At 45.1% G+C, this 17,272-nt stretch overlaps 1 protein-coding gene across 1 annotated transcript in view; it reads right to left on the bottom strand.

The window, feature by feature from the left end:
• Positions 1-17,272, bottom strand: part of LOC306930335 (E3 ubiquitin-protein ligase TRIM35-like) — a 289,920-nt gene that overhangs the window by 42,526 nt on the left and 230,122 nt on the right. The gene's annotated exons all lie outside the window — the stretch shown is intronic.

Raw genomic sequence — 17,272 nt, 5'->3', positions numbered from 1 at the left:
GCTGGCTGGCTGGCTGGCTGTGCTGGCTGTGGTGGGTTGTTTTTTTTTGGTTTTCCGAAAAACAGCATCCAGTCTGCCAAATCCAAAGGACCTTTAAGCCTGATTTGCACTTTGTTGTGCCACAGTGTTGCGTGCCAAAAAATAGCCAATGTACTTAAGCTGCATGCAATGTGACGCAATGTGATCGTGCGTTGCTGTGAGCTCGTAGAGCTGCTATTTTCAGTCACACATGTAATGTACTCTTGTGGATTCCTTCCTTCCTTCTTTTGTTGTTTTTCTTTTTGGTGCCCGCTTAGTTTGCGGACGTGTCATTTGACCTCTGACCCCCAGGACACAGTTCAGTGAGAGTTCTCTCATGACATCACTTTTACTTTGAGGGCTTGATGGGGGGATGGGGACAGGGAAGGTGGGGGGGATGGTGTGTGTGTGGGGGGGGGGGGGGGGGGGGTGTCTGTCCTCATACTGTATACATTACAGCCTCTTTTATTGATATCGGTGCCAAAGTCTGTACTGTATATACAGAGAGCATAGTGAAGCTAAGCTAATGCACTTGAACATGGACCCATTTCTCCACCAGAGAACAACAGCCCATCCATTAAATGACACATTCTAAGTGGCAGGAGGTGTAATGGCTTCTACTAGTCCAGGTTTGTTCCTACTTAGAAGACCTGGAACGCATCTGTGTCACCTTTAGCGTTTAACCACTTGGACCATTATTTATTTTAATCAGATCAGGACAGTGTGAAGAGTTGGAAAAGATCAGGACAGAGTGAAGAGTTGGAAAAGTTCAGGACAGATTGAAGAGTTGGAAAAGATCAGGACAGAGTGAAGAGTTGGATAAAGATCAGGACAGTGTGAAGAGTTGGAAAAGATCAGGACAGAGTGAAGAGTTGCTAAAGATCAGGACAGAGTGAAGAGTTGCAAAATATCAGGACAGAGTGAAGAGTTGGAAAAGTTCAGGACAGAGTGAAGAGTTGGAAAAGATCAGGACAGAGTGAAGAGTTGCTAAAGATCAGGACAGTGTGAAGAGTTGGAAAAGATCAGGACAGAGTGAAGAGTTGCTAAAGATCTGGACAGAGTGAATAGTTGGAAAAGATCAGGACAGAGTGAAGAGTTGGAAAAGATCAGGACAGAGTGAAGAGTTGGAAAAGATCAGGACAGAGTGAAGAGTTGCTAAAGATCAGGACAGTGTGAAGAGTTGCTAAAGATCAGGACAGTGTGAAGAGTTGTAATGGCACATCTGTACTGTATATGTTCAATCTCACAGTAACCACTTGAACCCCTGCACTGTATTCATGGGGAAACCCACCTCAGACAATGCGTGTCCTTATTCGCTCGAAAACAGTTTGAGAAGCACCGATTCTAGAAGGGATTTTGTAGAAAACCACCCTCACGTCTTAATCCATTTTGGGCGGGAACCCCTTTTGGTGTTAGCCTTATGTTATGCTTTAGCTATTGGAAAAATAGCAGATCTACAAGCTTGTAGTGCGCCACCAAGTGGTGCGCTACGAGCTTGTAGGTCTGCTATTTTTTAAAAAGTGGTGAAAATGTGGCGCAAACGTTTTTAACTCAAATCTTTGTTTCTGGAGGGTCCCTGGAACAACATATTTTCAGATGGGGTGCAGCGGCCAAATACATACATTTTTGGGGGTCCTTGACATGAAAATGTTTGAGAACCACTGACACAGAAACATGGGTTTTTCAGAAAACTCGTGATTTGTAGAATCGACGTCAGGTCAAAAAGGGTTAATGGAGTTAATAATAATTGCTAATCCGCCCTTCATCATCCTAGTACTTCCATGCTTTGCGCAGCAGTAATAAAGTGTATAACTGGCAGCCCACGGAGAGCCTGCTGTTATTACAGGGCTAAGCTTTATGGATCACTATTAATCATTGACGTTTAAGAGCGTGACACAACACACACAGGATGTTTATCTAAGCGTGTCCTGCTCGAGCCGAAGCACCCGTTTTAACACACACATCCTTGTTAGTGCAGGAATTAAGTTGACGCGGGGACAGCCAGCGCGTTCCGTGCAGAGTAATCTAATAAGAGAGTGGTGACACGCTTTGATCTCGCCGCAAAGCGGGTGCCTATGGGCGATAGTTCCAAACATTGCTCCTATGGCTGGAACTATTCCATTGAGATAGAATGAGCACTTCCGCATTCCATTGTTACAATGAGAGTCAACGGGAGTGTCATTACTCTCTTTTATACTACTCTGGCTCCGTGGACACCTGCAGCTGACCTTGTTCCTGTACGGGCCAGGTGCCTCGTTCAAACCTGTCCTGAATGATACCTGACCTTGTTCCTGTAAGGGGCCAGGTGCCTCGTTCAAACCTGGCCTGAATGACACCTGACCTTGTTCCTGTAAAGGGCCAGGTGCCTCGTTCAAACCTGTCCTGAATGACACCTGACCTTGTTCCTGTAAGAACCAGGTGCCTCGTTCAAACCTGTCCTGAATGATACCTGACCTTGTTCCTGTACGGGCCAGGTGCCTCGTTCAAACCTGTCCTGAATGACACCTGACCTTGTTCCTGTACGGGCCAGGTGCCTCGTTCAAACCTGTCCTGAATGATACCTGACCTTGTTCCTGTAAGGGCCAGGTGCCTCGTTCAAACCTGTCCTGAATTATACCTGACCTTGTTCCTGTAAGGGCCAGGTGCCTCGTTCAAACCTGTCCTGAATGATACCTGACCTTGTTCCTGTAAAGGGCCAGGTGCCTCGTTCAAACCTGTCCTGAATGACACCTGACCTTGTTCCTGTAAGGGCCAGGTGCCTCGTTCAAACCTGTCCTGAATGATACCTGACCTTGTTCCTGTAAAGGGCCAGGTGCCTCGTTCAAACCTGTCCTGAATGACACCTGACCTTGTTCCTGTAAGGGCCAGGTGCCTCGTTCAAACCTGTCCTGAATGATACCTGACCTTGTTCCTGTAAGGGCCAGGTGCCTCGTTCAAACCTGTCCTGAATGATACCTGACCTTGTTCCTGTAAGGGCCAGGTGCCTCGTTCAAACCTGTCCTGAATACGCCGCTAGCACATTAGTCAATTAAGTGGAACACTGCATTAATATGCTGCCTACATGAAACTTTGTGAGATTTATGAGCCCCTGGCACGGGCGTGTTTGTGCTTATAAATCACCCTGAAGAAACAAGCTCCCTCCCCCCCCCCCCCTATCCGCTACGCACGCCACACACACACACACACACACGTGCACGCACATGCAAACCTTAACTTTCATACTAATTCCCTTAGCCAAAGTCTGCATAGTTTCCCTACCTCTCTCTATCCTTCTCGCTCTCCCTGTAGTTTCCCTACCTCTCTCTATCCTTCTCGCTCTCCCTGTAGTTCGGTCAGGATAGAGAGAGGTAGGGAAACTACAGGGAGAGCGAGTGTTCCGTCAGGATAGAGAGAGGTAGGGAAACTACAGGGAGAGCGAGCGTTCCGCCAGTGCTCGCCGCAGTAGTCGAAGAGCCACCAATAATCTGGGGAGAAAACGCAGAGGTGAAGTCAGTGACATCATAATGTACCACGGCCACAACGCACAGGCGTGAACTTAGCACATATACAGTATGTCACGGTCTATGACTTGGCCACCTGAACCTGAACAAATTTGCATTGTGCTTATTTGCATTCTGGCGGTGGAAATTATCTCATGCAATAATAGATTGAGAGATCGTGTGTGTGTGTGTGTGTGTGTGTGTGTGTGTGTGTGTGTGTGTGTGTGTGTGTGTGTGTGTGTGTGTGTGTTTGTGCGTGCGTGCGTGCGTGCGTGCGTGCGTGCGTGCGTGCGCGCGCGCGTGTGTGTGTGTGTATCACGAACCGGTACGTTTGCCAGTGTCGGGACGGTTGTCGTGGCAACAACAGGAGACACTCTCCATAATGGACTCAAACAGTCTCTATGGAAACAAAGTTTTTGATTTGCTATTAATAATCCACCGTTGTGGGTGTGTGTGCGTGTGTGTGTGCGTGCTGTAAGAGAGATTAACTATCCGCACGCACGCACATACACATTTATAAACACTTTCGAACAGCAGCAGCTGATAGTTATAGCTTCTACAGCCTCCCCTTACTGACATTTTGTCACAGAAACCTGTGTGCGTGCGTGCGTGCGTGCGTGCGTGCGTGCGTGCGTGCGTGCGTGCGTGGCCGTGCACAATTAAGTGCGCTCCAGGCAGCTCTGTCCTGGGCCAGTTTCTCCAGCTGTGTTCTCCAGATCTCTGCACATCTGCATCCAGGTGTTTGTTGGTACGTCTGCCCCTCTTCCTTCTCCCCTGGGGGTTCCAGAACAGGGTGTCTCTCTCTCTCGTGATATTATTAGCAGTATATATTTTCACACCTCTATAATCTCAATTCTCAACCAGTACAGTAGACCTCATATCAGAAGATCCACGTGGCAGCAATACTGCATTCATGTTTGATGAATTGAACAAGGTGGACCCTCTTGTAAACAAGTGTAATGCTTAATTGGGTCGTCCACTCACAGTTAACAGTCTTTGTATTGAGTTTGTGCTTGAAATGTACTGTAATTCTGCAAACTGTTAATACATATTTCAATCAATCAATCAATCAATACATACATGGGCAACTGGCGGCCCGGGGGCCGCATGCAGCCACTGTGGATCTGCTGCGGTAATTGCGGATTGGCTCTAAGTAGGAGAAAGAGAGAGAGAGAGAGAGAGAGAGAGAGAGAGAGTATTTCCTGCTGCAGTGACATGTTGTGTTGTAATTAACACAGATGGGGATTAATGATGAACAACACACTGCTGTCGGCACTCTGCCCGAGAATCAGCTCAGATCCTCCTCCGTCTCACTCCCTGTCCTCTCTCTCTCTCTCTCTCTCTCTCTCTCTCTCTCTCTCTCTCTCTCTCTCGTTCGCTCTGAAAGAATATATATTCAAAGATTTGCGCCACGTTTTCACGATTTTTCAAAAATAGCAGACCTACAAGTTCATAGCTTAGCTTGTAGATCTGCTATTTTTCAACAGCTAAAGCATGACATAATGCTTAAAACACCAAAGGGGGTTCCCGCCCAGAATGGGTTAATTCACAGACCCCTCGTGTTATGTGCATTAGGCCTCGGAACCCCCATTTTTGAGGGGCGCAATGTTTTGTAAACACAAACATTGTCCTTAACACAAACATCGAATGCCATTGTTGACAATGAATGGCCAGGTTTGAGTGTTTTGTGTGCAAACACACTCACAAAGGTGACGACGCAAATTCTCATTGGCCCGGAATGAGATGACGTATGATGATTATAAGAGCGCCCCTCACTTCACACGGGTGTGATTTTGGAAATTGTGATCCCCCAACAATCTACAATGTAAAATCCCCCAGTGTTTATTTTAACTCTAAGTGAGTGGAACCAAATGGACCCGTGTTTGTATGTACACCCTTGAGTTACGGACCCCGTAAGGGTCCATTTGGATTATTAACTATCAATCATTTATCTGATTTTACTGTGTTTGTGCTCCATAAACGGCCACTTTATTCGCGTGACTCAATGAAATGGAATGTGTTTTGCCTTGGCCTTGCCAGTCTCACAGTAGTCTGTAGGCTGTATGTCACTACTGGTGACAGCTTCCAATTTGGAATATGGATGCCTCGGGACTCACAGATTGATGGAAACGTCACGCGGGAAGGTTTTATGGCGGCATAAACCGTGTGCTTATGAAGTCAATTGATGAAAACATCATTCAAATGCAGCAGCTGAGACCATTTGAAACTCAGCCTCTCTGTGAATGCAGTGCAGTACTACAGTTGGGTGCCACCGATATTGTCCCTTATCATTTGACCCATTTAGGCCTGACCTCAAAATTTAAAAAAAATCCTCCAGTTTTCTGAAATTAATATTTTCACGATTTTTTCAAAAATAGCAGACCTACAAGCTCGTAGCGCGCCACTCGGTGGCGCGCTACGAGCTTGTAGATCTGCTATTTTTCAATAGCTAAATTATAACATAATGTTTAAAACACCAAAAGGGGTTCCCGCCCCCAAAATGGGTTAACTGTCCTTTTGCGCAGATCACGCAAACCTCAGCAAAAAGAAAAGGACAATATCGATGGCCTCCAACTGTACACAGGCAGCTGGCTGGCATGTAATGGGCCCGATGTCTGTGTGACAGAAAGACTGAGTAAATACTAGCCTCGGAGGCCTTATTTATTTGCCCATAAATATAATCCTGCAATGTTCTGCCCAGCAAAGCTGATAACAGTCCGAGGACTTTGGTTTGGCGCTTCTATTCCCCCCTACGCATTTAGTGTTTTCTCTTTCCACAAGAATTGCACAATCCTTTCCAAGTCATACCTCGTTGTAAAAGGTGACTAAACCCACGATAACAATCATAATATAAAATGCAATTTGATATTATCGAAGGGGTGCAGATAATCGACCGAAGTTAAAGTTTCCGGACTTCATTTAGAAGTAGGACTCCTGCAACACTGCACTTTTGAGCACCTCAAAGTGTGCTATGATTCATGTTAGCTCTTTCTTTTTTCTTTTTTTTTTTACCTTAGTGTCTTTTGTTATTCTTAATAATTTCTTTGTTATTGTTGCTATGCTATTGTCGCTATACACTGTTTGAGGAACTGAAACCGATGCATTTCACTCTTGTGCACTTTGTCGACTTCTCGAAAGTGGAGTCGACAGAGCATGACAAAAAGGGCACTCGGAGAAGCTTTGACAGCAGCTTTTAACCCATTTTTGGCGGGAACCCCTTTTGGTGTTGTAAGCATTATGTTATACTTTAGCTATTGAAAAATAGCAGATCTACAAGCTCATAGCGCGGCACCGAGTGCCGCGCTATGAACTTGTAGGTCTGCTATTTTTGAGAAATCGTGAAAATGTGCCTCAAATCTTTGAATATATATATATTCTTTCAGAGTTTCAGTTTTTAACTCAAATCTAACATAGTTTCAGATGGGGGGTCGGCGGGGTCCTTGACATGAAATATTGAGAACCACTGATATAGAAACATGAGGTTTTTAAATTTCGACGTCAGGCCTAAAATGGGTTAACTTTGTCAACAGTGTACAGTGTGTTGGTCTGTTCCTCATGCTGTCACTTAGGGCATTAAGCAACTAGTCGACTAGTTTACTAGTTTACTAGTCGACTAGTAAATCCACTAGTCGACCTTGTTGGTACTAGTTGGTACTAGTTGATAATTTTTATTTTTTCCCGATTTTGTAGGCCTCAAGATCAGGTAGATTATAGTTATAGTTCCCATGTACACAGTTTTTCAATGTACAAATATTTATTGAAAAAGAAAAAGAAAAAAAAGTTTATTTTTTTAATTTATTTTATTTTTTACATAATAGGTATAGTTAAACAACTAGTCGACTAGTAAACTAGGCAACTAGTCAACTAGTAAAAATGACTAGAAGTGAATGCCCTACGTCCAGCCAGCCCGGCTTCACAACACAGTGGACGCAAGCTGTCGTCATCCATTGCAGGAGCTCTCCTTCAAGAGCCTCCGCTCGAGGTGCTGAGAGAGGTGTGAATGGTCTGGTGGCTTTAAATCCCATTAGTTCAGACAGGGAGCCATGCGGAGCCTGATGTCCCTGACTCAACTTTGCAGCGTATTGTTCATGCCGCCCGGAGGGGAGTCCCGCAACTCGGTCCAAACCCGGGCTCTCCCATTTTTTCCCACACTCCTACATGTTGACTCTGTGCTTTCTCAAGTATAAAAGACACACACACACACATTGGACATAATGGGCCGTGCTCCCACATTTTAACCCATTGTTGAGACCTATAGAGGCCGATTCTACAACTGTCTTCTAAATCCATAATAGTTTTCTGATATCAGTGGTGCTCAAACGTTTTCATGTCAGGGACCCCCCCATCTCTAAATATTTAGTTCCAGGGACCCCTGCAGGGACAAAGATTTGAGTTAACAATGTTCGCTGTAACAATATATATATAAAATATAAATGCATTCAAAGATTCAGAAAAATGCCGCGCTGTGAGCTTGTATATCTGCTATTTTTCAATAGCTAAAGCATAACATAATGGGTAAGGGGTTCCCGCCCAAAATGTGTTTTAAAAATGTAAAATGGCACAGATGCTTTCCCCATGGCCACATCTCTGCATTTCCTCATGTGGTGAGGAACGAGCAGCTTCCTCTCTTGGGACGACATTCTCTGCATTTTCTATAAAGGGGGGGGGGAGAAACATGACCCTTTTGGGTGTTTTCGGTCAAGCCGGAATGCACTTCCAAACGGAGGCATATATATATATAACCGGCCGGAGATGTACTCACCCTATAGCTCAACGGGGAGTGATTATCTAAAATCAATAGCGCCGATTGATTCTCCCTGCCTCGGACTGAGCCTGGTCGTGTGGAACAGTGACCCGGTGACTTCTGGTGCCGCTGTGCTCATAATTAATTACATCCAAGAATTGATTCTGGGAGGAGAGAGCAAGCAATGTTGCTCTCCCTGGCTCTCTCTCCCTCTCTCTCCCTGTGGCTATACCTCTGTGTATACGGGTTGTTTACGTTGAGGATTCAGTGTGTGTATCTCTTCGAGGGAGAGAAGATTGAGCATGGGAGATGGTGGATGGGGGGGGGGGGGGGGGGGGGGGGGGGGGTCACATCAATGAGCGTATAACTGATGGATCAGGAGTTTAGGGACGGGCGTCGTTAGGACTTCTATGAGTCCGGTATCGATTCCGGTTCCTTAACGGTTCCCTATTTCGGTTCCAAATTGGTATAGAATAAGGAATCGACATCCATGACCAGAAAGGTGCCATCGATCAGGCTCTAGTCCTGTCAGGGTCACTAGTTCACTCTCTCTGTGTCTTCCTTGATCCTTTCCTCCATCCTCTCACTCTCTCTCTGTGTCTTCCTTCATCCTTTCCTCCATCCTCTCTCACTCTCTCTGTGTCTTCCTTCATTCTTTCCTCCATTCTCTCACTCTCTCTCTGTGTCTTCCTTCATCCTTTCCTCCATTCTCTCACTCTCTCTCTGTGTCTTCCTTCATCCTTTCCTCCATTCTCTCTCTCTCTGTGTCTTCCTTCATCCTTTCCTCCATTCTCTCTCTCTCTGTGTCTTCCTTCATCCTTTCCTCCATTCTCTCTCTCTCTCTCTCTCTGTGTCTTCCTTCATCCTTTCCTCCATTCTCTCTCTCTCTCTCTGTCTTCCTTCATCCTTTCCTCCATTCTCTCTCTCTCTCTCTGTCTTCCTTCATCCTTTCCTCCATTCTCTCTCTCTCTCTCTGTGTCTTCCTTCATCCTTTCCTCCATTCTCTCTCTCTCTCTCTGTCTTCCTTCATCCTTTCCTCCATTCTCTCCTTGGCTAATCAAGAGACCCTTTTCACCCGCAGCAGAAGAAGCAGCCTGTGATTTACCATCATTTGTTAAAGATGTAGTGCCGTGATTTCTGTTCTGGAATCTTTCGGAGAGCCCTTACTGTATAACACAGTTAAACAACATAAGGAGACAGACACAATTCAGAGTTTCAAAGTATTTAGAATCTTGTATTCGAATACGGAGCCAGCAATGAAGCGTTGCATTGGAACACCATGTACTGACTCACCACAACTCAGTCAGACTTCAGCTTACAGTTGGGTGCCACCGATATTGTCCATTATCATTTGACCCATTTAGGCCTGACCTCAAAATTTTAAAAAATCCTTAAAATAGCAGACCTACAAGCTCGTAGCGCGCCACTCGGTGGCGCGCTATGAGCTTGTAGATCTGCTATTTTTCAATAGCTAAATTATAACGTAATGTTTAAAACACCAAAAGGGGTTCCCGCCCAAAATGGGTTAACTGTCCTTTTGCGCAGATCACGCAAACCTCAGCAAAAAGAAAAGGACAATATTGATGGCCTCCAACTGTAAATACATTCCTACCCCCCTCAGGGAGTAGGTGGGTCTTAACACATGAGACAATGGGAAGACCCTTCTCTCAGTCCACAAGTCACAGGTCAGATGCCAGTAAAGACAGAAAACAGCTTCTCATAGTTTAGTTTCCCATGAGTGATTTGATCTCCTTAAATGTATAACTTAGTGTATTCCACATTTCCTCGACATTTCCCTCACCCCCCCCCCCCCTAAAACATGGTCGTCAGGTATTATGAGTATACTAGGAGGAAGATTTCTTTCAAAAAAGTGTACAGAAAGTGTTAAAATTATGTTTTTATGTGGCCACGCCCACCGGTTCATTAAGTATACCTGGTTTTCACCTTAGCACCACCCACCTGAACTTAAGCCTCGCCCACAGCTGTTGTTGTATGATAATGGGGGAGGGGTTAGGGTTATGATGTCACTGAAATGGTGTTATTGCGATTGGGCCTTTTGACTCAAAGGCTTTCAGCTTTCAGCTCTCAGATCAACATATGGAATGTCAGAACAGGAAGGACGGGTGGGGGAGGATCAACATATGGAATGTCAGAACAGGTCAGCTCCATATATGGAGGATCTAAGGGTTTGAGGTCAGATGTAGAGTTGCTTGCTGGCTCCAAATCTGCAGATCTATAGGTGATGATCCAGTCTTCTCCATATATGGCTATCCAGGGTTAGATGTGGTCAGTGTTGTGATCTTCATATATGGAGACGGCCATATATGGCGGCGTGACGTGTCACGAGGCATGATGTCACGGGGCGTGACCATATATGGAGTCGTGATGTCACGAGGCGTGATGTCACGAACACCTCGTGACATCATATATGGTCTAACTGACGGGAGATGCAGGTTTTCATAGTAAATGCGACCTATATATGGTCGCAACAAAACCACATGGAGAGGGAAATAGTTCAGCCTTATATTTCACTGCAGGACGTATTTATGGGTCCTGATTCTGCTCTGGAGGTTTCTGTGTTTATCATTTTGAAGCAGAAGGAAGAAACATCCGCACGCTTGTTTACAGCTCCATGGTCTTTATTTTATTGGCAAACGTCAGCCTTCAGAAATGAATGGATTCAGGTTGAAATTCAGTTCACTATAAGCCTTCAGAAATGAATGGATTCAGGTTGAAATTCAGTTCACTATAAGCCTTCAGAAATGAATGGATTCAGGTTGAAATTCAGTTCACTATAAGCCTTCAGAAATGAATGGATTCAGGTTGAAATTCAGTTCACTATAAGCCTTCAGAAATGAATGGATTCAGGTTGAAATTCAGTTCACTATAAGCCTTCAGAAATGAATGGATTCAGGTTGAAATTCAGTTCACTATAAGCCCTCAGAAATGAATGGATTCAGGTTGAAATTCAGTTCACTATAAGCCCTCAGAAATGAATGGATTCAGGCTCAAATTCAGCTAAGATAATAATATCTGGGACTTATATAGCGCTATTCATGACACTCAAAGACGCTTTACATGTGTTGGGGCCAGGGGGAGGGGGGGGGGGGAACAAGAAGAGGGACAACTTTATTAGAAAAAAACTATTAAAAGAGTAAAACCAATAAAACAGTGCATATAACAAGTTTAACCCATTTTGACCTGAGATCAGATTCTAAAAATGTCTTCTAAATCCTGACAGTTTTCTGAAAAAGCTATGTTTCTGTGTCAGTCGCTTGTAGATCTTTTGATTGATTGATTGAAAATGTTATTAACAGTTTGCAGAATTACAGTACATTTCAAGCACAAACTCAATACAAAGGCTGTTAACTGTGAGTGGACGACCCAGTTAAGCATTACACTTGTTTACAACAGGGTCCACCATGTTCAATTCATCAATTATTTGCAATATTTATGCAATAGCTAAAGCATAACATAATGCTAACATCAAAAGGGGTTCCCGCCCCAAAATGGGTTAAAAACAGCTTGGAGATGCGATTCTGAACAGGTGGGTTTTCAGTGCAGATCTGAAGGTAGGAAGTGAAGGTAGGAAGTGAAGGTAGGAAGTGAAGGTAGGAAGTGAAGGTAGGAAGTGAGGGGGCATCTCGGATTTGTTTGTCCTTTAAAGCTGAGAAGCAAAACCATTTTACCCCCATTTATCTCCCAATGTAGTTAGTTATATATGTGTCAATGGATGGATCCTCCCCACACACACACTGCTGTGTTGCCACTGCTATTGTACCCCACTGGCTCATCTGTCCGTGAGGAGCCCCCACCGGGAGGAGGTAGCTAGCTACCCCCCGCCCGCTGTCCCTTCCCCCTAAAACCTCTGTATTATTGTAAATTAGTTTGTATACTAGAGAAAGTATATCTTTAGCCTGGGGTCCACCTATGCTTTCTATGGCATATAGGCAGCTCCCGGCAGGATCCGCCGGGAGAATCTAGACGCAGCTGCGCGACATGAGACTAATTAATTAGAGCGACAGAGAGAGAGAGAGGACTAGTGTGTGTGTACGTGTGTGCGTGTGTGCGTCAATTTAACAAAGGTGCAAGACCATCAGAAATCAGCAGAGAGTGATGCGTTCGATGACGTTTGCGCTACTCTATGCCGAAGTGAAGTGGACTCGGTCCCAGACTTTTTCTTTTCTCCCTGGAAATAAAAATGTCTGGGTTTCCGAGGCTAGTATATATTTGTGACCAGCAGTAGTGTGCCCCTCCCCATAAAACCTTTGTATTATTGTAAATTAGTTTATATACTAGAGCAAGTATTTTTGTATTTTTTTTGGCTTTCGCCTTTATTTTATGGAGGGACAGACAGTAGGCTGACAGGAAATGTGGAGAGAGATGGGGGGGAAGACATGCAGTAAAGGCCGTCGGGATCGGGAGTCGAACCCGCGGCACACTGCGACTGGATTACCAGCCAAGGTGCCTGGACCGCTGAGCCACAGCCCAGGCCTTTTCTGTTTATTTTGACAGATTTGAGCCAAATACTGTATTTTTGTTTGTAATTGGGGCGGGTGGGGGGGGTAAGGAAAATAAAATGCTCAAGTAAGGCATTTTCTCAACCCATACAGGCACACACACTTTCTGCTTACATTGGCAAAACAAAAGTTGTTTTCTGTATTCATTATTTCGACGCTGCATGCTGCTTCGGGGAGCTGTCTCATTAAGATTGTATGTCGTGCATCAGCAGCACATCAGTTATTATGAATAACGTACAGTACAGTAAGCCCTGCATAATTACAATCGCGATGCGACGCATTGTGAGCTTGTACTGAAGATCTGCTATTTTCTAAATATTTGTATACATTTGAAAACTTAACCCATTCTCGGCGGGAACCCCTTTTGGTGTTTTAAGCATTATGTTATACTTTAGCTATTGAAAAATAGCAGATCTACAAGCTCATAGCGCGGCACCGAGTGCCGCGCTACGAGCTTGCAGATCTGCTATTTTTTTTTAATCGTCAAAATGTGCCGCAAATCTTTGAATATATATTCTTCCAGAGCAAACGTTTTTAACTCATATTTTTGCTTCTGGGGCAGTATTATGCGTGTCTTAAGTACCATGTCTTATGACTTAACTTAAGACCTGGAGGCGTGGTCAATGCTGTTTGGCCACTCAGAATAGCCAAATGGCATTGATCACGCCTCCATGTCTTAAGTTAAGTAATAAGACCTGGTACTTAAGACATGCATAATACAGCCCAGGGGGGGTCCCTGGAACAACATGTTTTCAGATGGGAGTCGGCGGCCTTCTGGGGGTCCTTGACATGAAAATGTTTGAGAACCACTGACATAGAAACATGGGTTTTTCAGAAAACTGTCATGATTTAGAAGACATTTGTAGAATCGACCTCAGGTCTAAGGTTAAAACGTGACGTTCTTCATACTTCTACTTTTGGTACTGTAAGTACATTGTGATGCTGATACTTGTGTACTTTCACCGCTGGTGAATTGTGTGAGCTTTTTTTCTAGAGCAGCTGTTAGTTCCAGCATGTATGAAGCAGTGCTGAGGAACTGGAGCAGCTGTTAGTTCCAGCATGTATGAAGCAGTAGAACTGGAGCAGCTGTTAGTTCCAGCATGTATGAAGCAGAGAAACTGGAGCAGCTGTTAGTTCCAGCATGTATGAAGCAGTAGAACTGGAGCAGCTGTTAGTTCCAGCATGTATGAAGCAGTAGAACTGGAGCAGCTGTTAGTTCCAGCATGTATGAAGCAGTAGAACTGGAGCAGCTGTTAGTTCCAGCATGTATGAAGCAGTAGAACTGGAGCAGCTGTTAGTTCCAGCATGTATGAAGCAGTAGAACTGGAGCAGCTGTTAGTTCCAGCATGTATGAAGCAGAGAAACTGGAGCAGCTGTTAGTTCCAGCATGTATGAAGCAGTAGAACTGGAGCAGCTGTTAGTTCCAGCATGTATGAAGCAGTAGAACTGGAGCAGCTGTTAGTTCCAGCATGTATGAAGCAGTAGAACTGGAGCAGCTGTTAGTTCCAGCATGTATGAAGCAGTAGAACTGGAGCAGCTGTTAGTTCCAGCATGTATGAAGCAGTAGAACTGGAGCAGCTGTTAGTTCCAGCATGTATGAAGCAGTAGAACTGGAGCAGCTGTTAGTTCCAGCATGTATGAAGCAGTAGAACTGGAGCAGCTGTTAGTTCCAGGATGTATGAAGCAGTAGAACTGGAGCAGCTGTTAGTTCCAGCATGTATGAAGCAGTAGAACTGGAGCAGCTGTTAGTTCCAGCATGTATGAAGCAGTAGAACTGGAGCAGCTGTTAGTTCCAGCATGTATGAAGCAGTAGAACTGGAGCAGCTGTTAGTTCCAGCATGTATGAAGCAGTAGAACTGGAGCAGCTGTTAGTTCCAACATGTATGAAGCAGAGAAACTGGAGCAGCTGTTAGTTCCAGCATGTATGAAGCAGTGCTGAGAAACTGTCCCAGACCATCTATTATTCAACTCTCTCTGTCTTATGACTGACTGCCTGTGCCTTACATCCTTTCTCTTGTCCAACCCAGGACTCTCTCTCTCTCTCTCTCTCTCTCTCTCTCTCTCTCTCTCTCTCTCTCTATCGCTCTCTCCCTATCTATCCCTGTGTGTGTGTGTGTGTGTGTGTGTGTGTGTGTGTGTGTGTGTGTGTGTGTGTGTGTGTGTGTGTGTGTGTGTGTGTGTGTGTGTGTGTGTGTGTGTGTGTGTGTGTGTGTGTGTGTGTGTGTGTGTGTGTGTGTGTGTGTGTGTGTGCGCGCGTGCTACTATCCATGTGGGGACCAGCAATTCCCACAAGGACATTAATACCACATTATAAGCATTTTATGGTTCCTCCTTAGGGGGAATTGGTCATTTTTCTGTTCCTCCTTAGGGGGAAATGGCCATTTTCTTTCATGGGTAAGACAAATCTTTTTTGTGTGTGTGATAAGGTTACAAAACGATTCTGGTCAGTTGGGGGTCAGGGGTCATTTTGGATAGGCATTAGGGTTAGGTGACACAGAGAGAGAGATCCATCCATCCTTCGTGTCATCGGGGTAGAAGTCATCCTTCTTAAACCCACTGAACAGCAGTAGCAGCTTCTCATAGATACAGTTAAATAATAAAGCATGCATACTGTACCACTGACAACGTGCTATAAATAAGTCCTATGTTGGATATTAATGGCTGCCTTGATGTTTGCCCGCCTCAGTAGTCTTGTAGTTAGAATGTCTGCCCAGAGATTGAGAGGTTGGCGGGGCTGTAAATTTGACTCTAAAAACTGTTGCACAAAGCATAGCCTGCTTGGCATTCAGTATCAAGTGTTAGATTTGGGGGTGAGTCCCTGCCATACACCAGGGGGTGTTCTGTATACTAGGGTGACCAGATCCAAACTGTTCATTTGAGGGACAGAAGTATCGCTTGTGTGGGACAAGTTATTAGGCCAACTCTTAGGGGTACTAACTATTAGGGCATTTGAACACTGATGCCTGCCAGTCACAATGTGGGACAGGGTCTCAATTTGAACACTGATGCCTGCCAGTCACAATGTGGGACAGGGTCTCAATTTGAACACTGATGCCTGCCAGTCACAATGTGGGACAGGGTCTCAATTTGAACACTGATGCCTGCCAGTCACAATGTGGGACAGGGTCTCAATTTGAACACTGATGCCTGCCAGTGGGACAGGGTCTCAATTTGAACACTGATGCCTGCCAGTGGGACAGGGTCTCAATTTGTGGGACGCCTGAAAAGGCTTGTAAAAGAGGGACTGCCCCACGCAAAGGGGGACATCTGGTCACCGATGTATTATGTATACAGTATACATGAAGCTGCCTCTGTGACTCATGTCAAGTAAACAGGAGATAGTGAACCATGGCTGTAGTTTACCTTTTTCAATGTTGTGTTCGTTGTTTCCTTACACTTCCTTACAAAACCACCATGGCGATGACCCCTGGTGGTTTGACCTCTCAAGATGTCCACTAGTCAGAATAAAGGCGCTAGAGGTAGAGTGCCAAGCAGATGGGCGCGTTCCTGGGGGTCTGGATGTTCTCTGTCATTTCTCGACCGTTTTGGACGCGGGGCGTGCGTGCGTGCGTGCGTGCGTGCGTGCGTGCGTGCGTGCGTGCGTGCGTGCGTGCTACTATCCATGTGGGGACCAGCAATTCCCACAAGGACATTAATACCACATTATAAGCATTTTTCTGTTCCTCCTTAGGGGGAATTGGTCATTTTTCTGTTCCTCCTTAGGGGGAATTGGTCATTTTCTTACATGGGTAAGAAAAATCTTTTTTTTGTGTGTGATAAGGTTACAAAAGGATTCTTGGGGGTCAGGGTTTCGTATAGGCATTAGGGTTAGGTGACACAGAGAGAGAGAGAGATCCATCCATCCTTCGGTGTCATCGGGGTAGAAGTCATCCTTCTTAAACCCACTGAACCGCAGTAGCAGCTTCTCATAGTTACAGTTAAATAATAAAGCATGCATACTGTACCACTGACAATGTGCTATAAATAAGTCCTATGTTGGATATTAATGGCTGCCTTGATGTTTGCCCGCCTCAGTGGTCTTGTAGTTAGAATGTCTGCCCAGAGATTGAGAGGTTGGGGGGGCTGTAAATTTTACTCTAAAAATTGTTGCACAAAGCATAGCCTGCTTGGTGTTCAGTATCAAGTGTTAGATTTGTGGGTGAGTCCCTGCCATACACCAGGGGGTGTTCTGTATACTAGGGTGACCAGATCCAAACTGTTCATTTGAGGGACAGAAGTATCGCTTGTGTGGGACAAGTTATTAGGCCAACTCTTAGGGGTACTAACTAGTAGGGCATTTGAACACTGATGCCTGCCAGTCACAATGTGGGACAGGGATTTTGTGGATGCCTGAAAAGGCTTGGAAATGAGGGAATGTCCCACGCATAGGGGGACATCTGGTCACCGATGTATACAGTATACATCAAGCTGCCTCTGTGACTCATGCTAAAGTAAATAAAACAGGAGATAGGCTCATGTCCTACAGTATGGCCAGCTCTAGTTTACCTTTT

The sequence above is a fragment of the Electrona antarctica genome, assembly GCF_951216825.1.
Source record: "Electrona antarctica genome assembly, chromosome: 9".
Lineage (NCBI taxonomy): Eukaryota > Metazoa > Chordata > Actinopteri > Myctophiformes > Myctophidae > Electrona > Electrona antarctica.
Note: the sequence above shows the minus strand (reverse complement) of the source record. Positions and strands in the feature narration are given on the sequence as shown.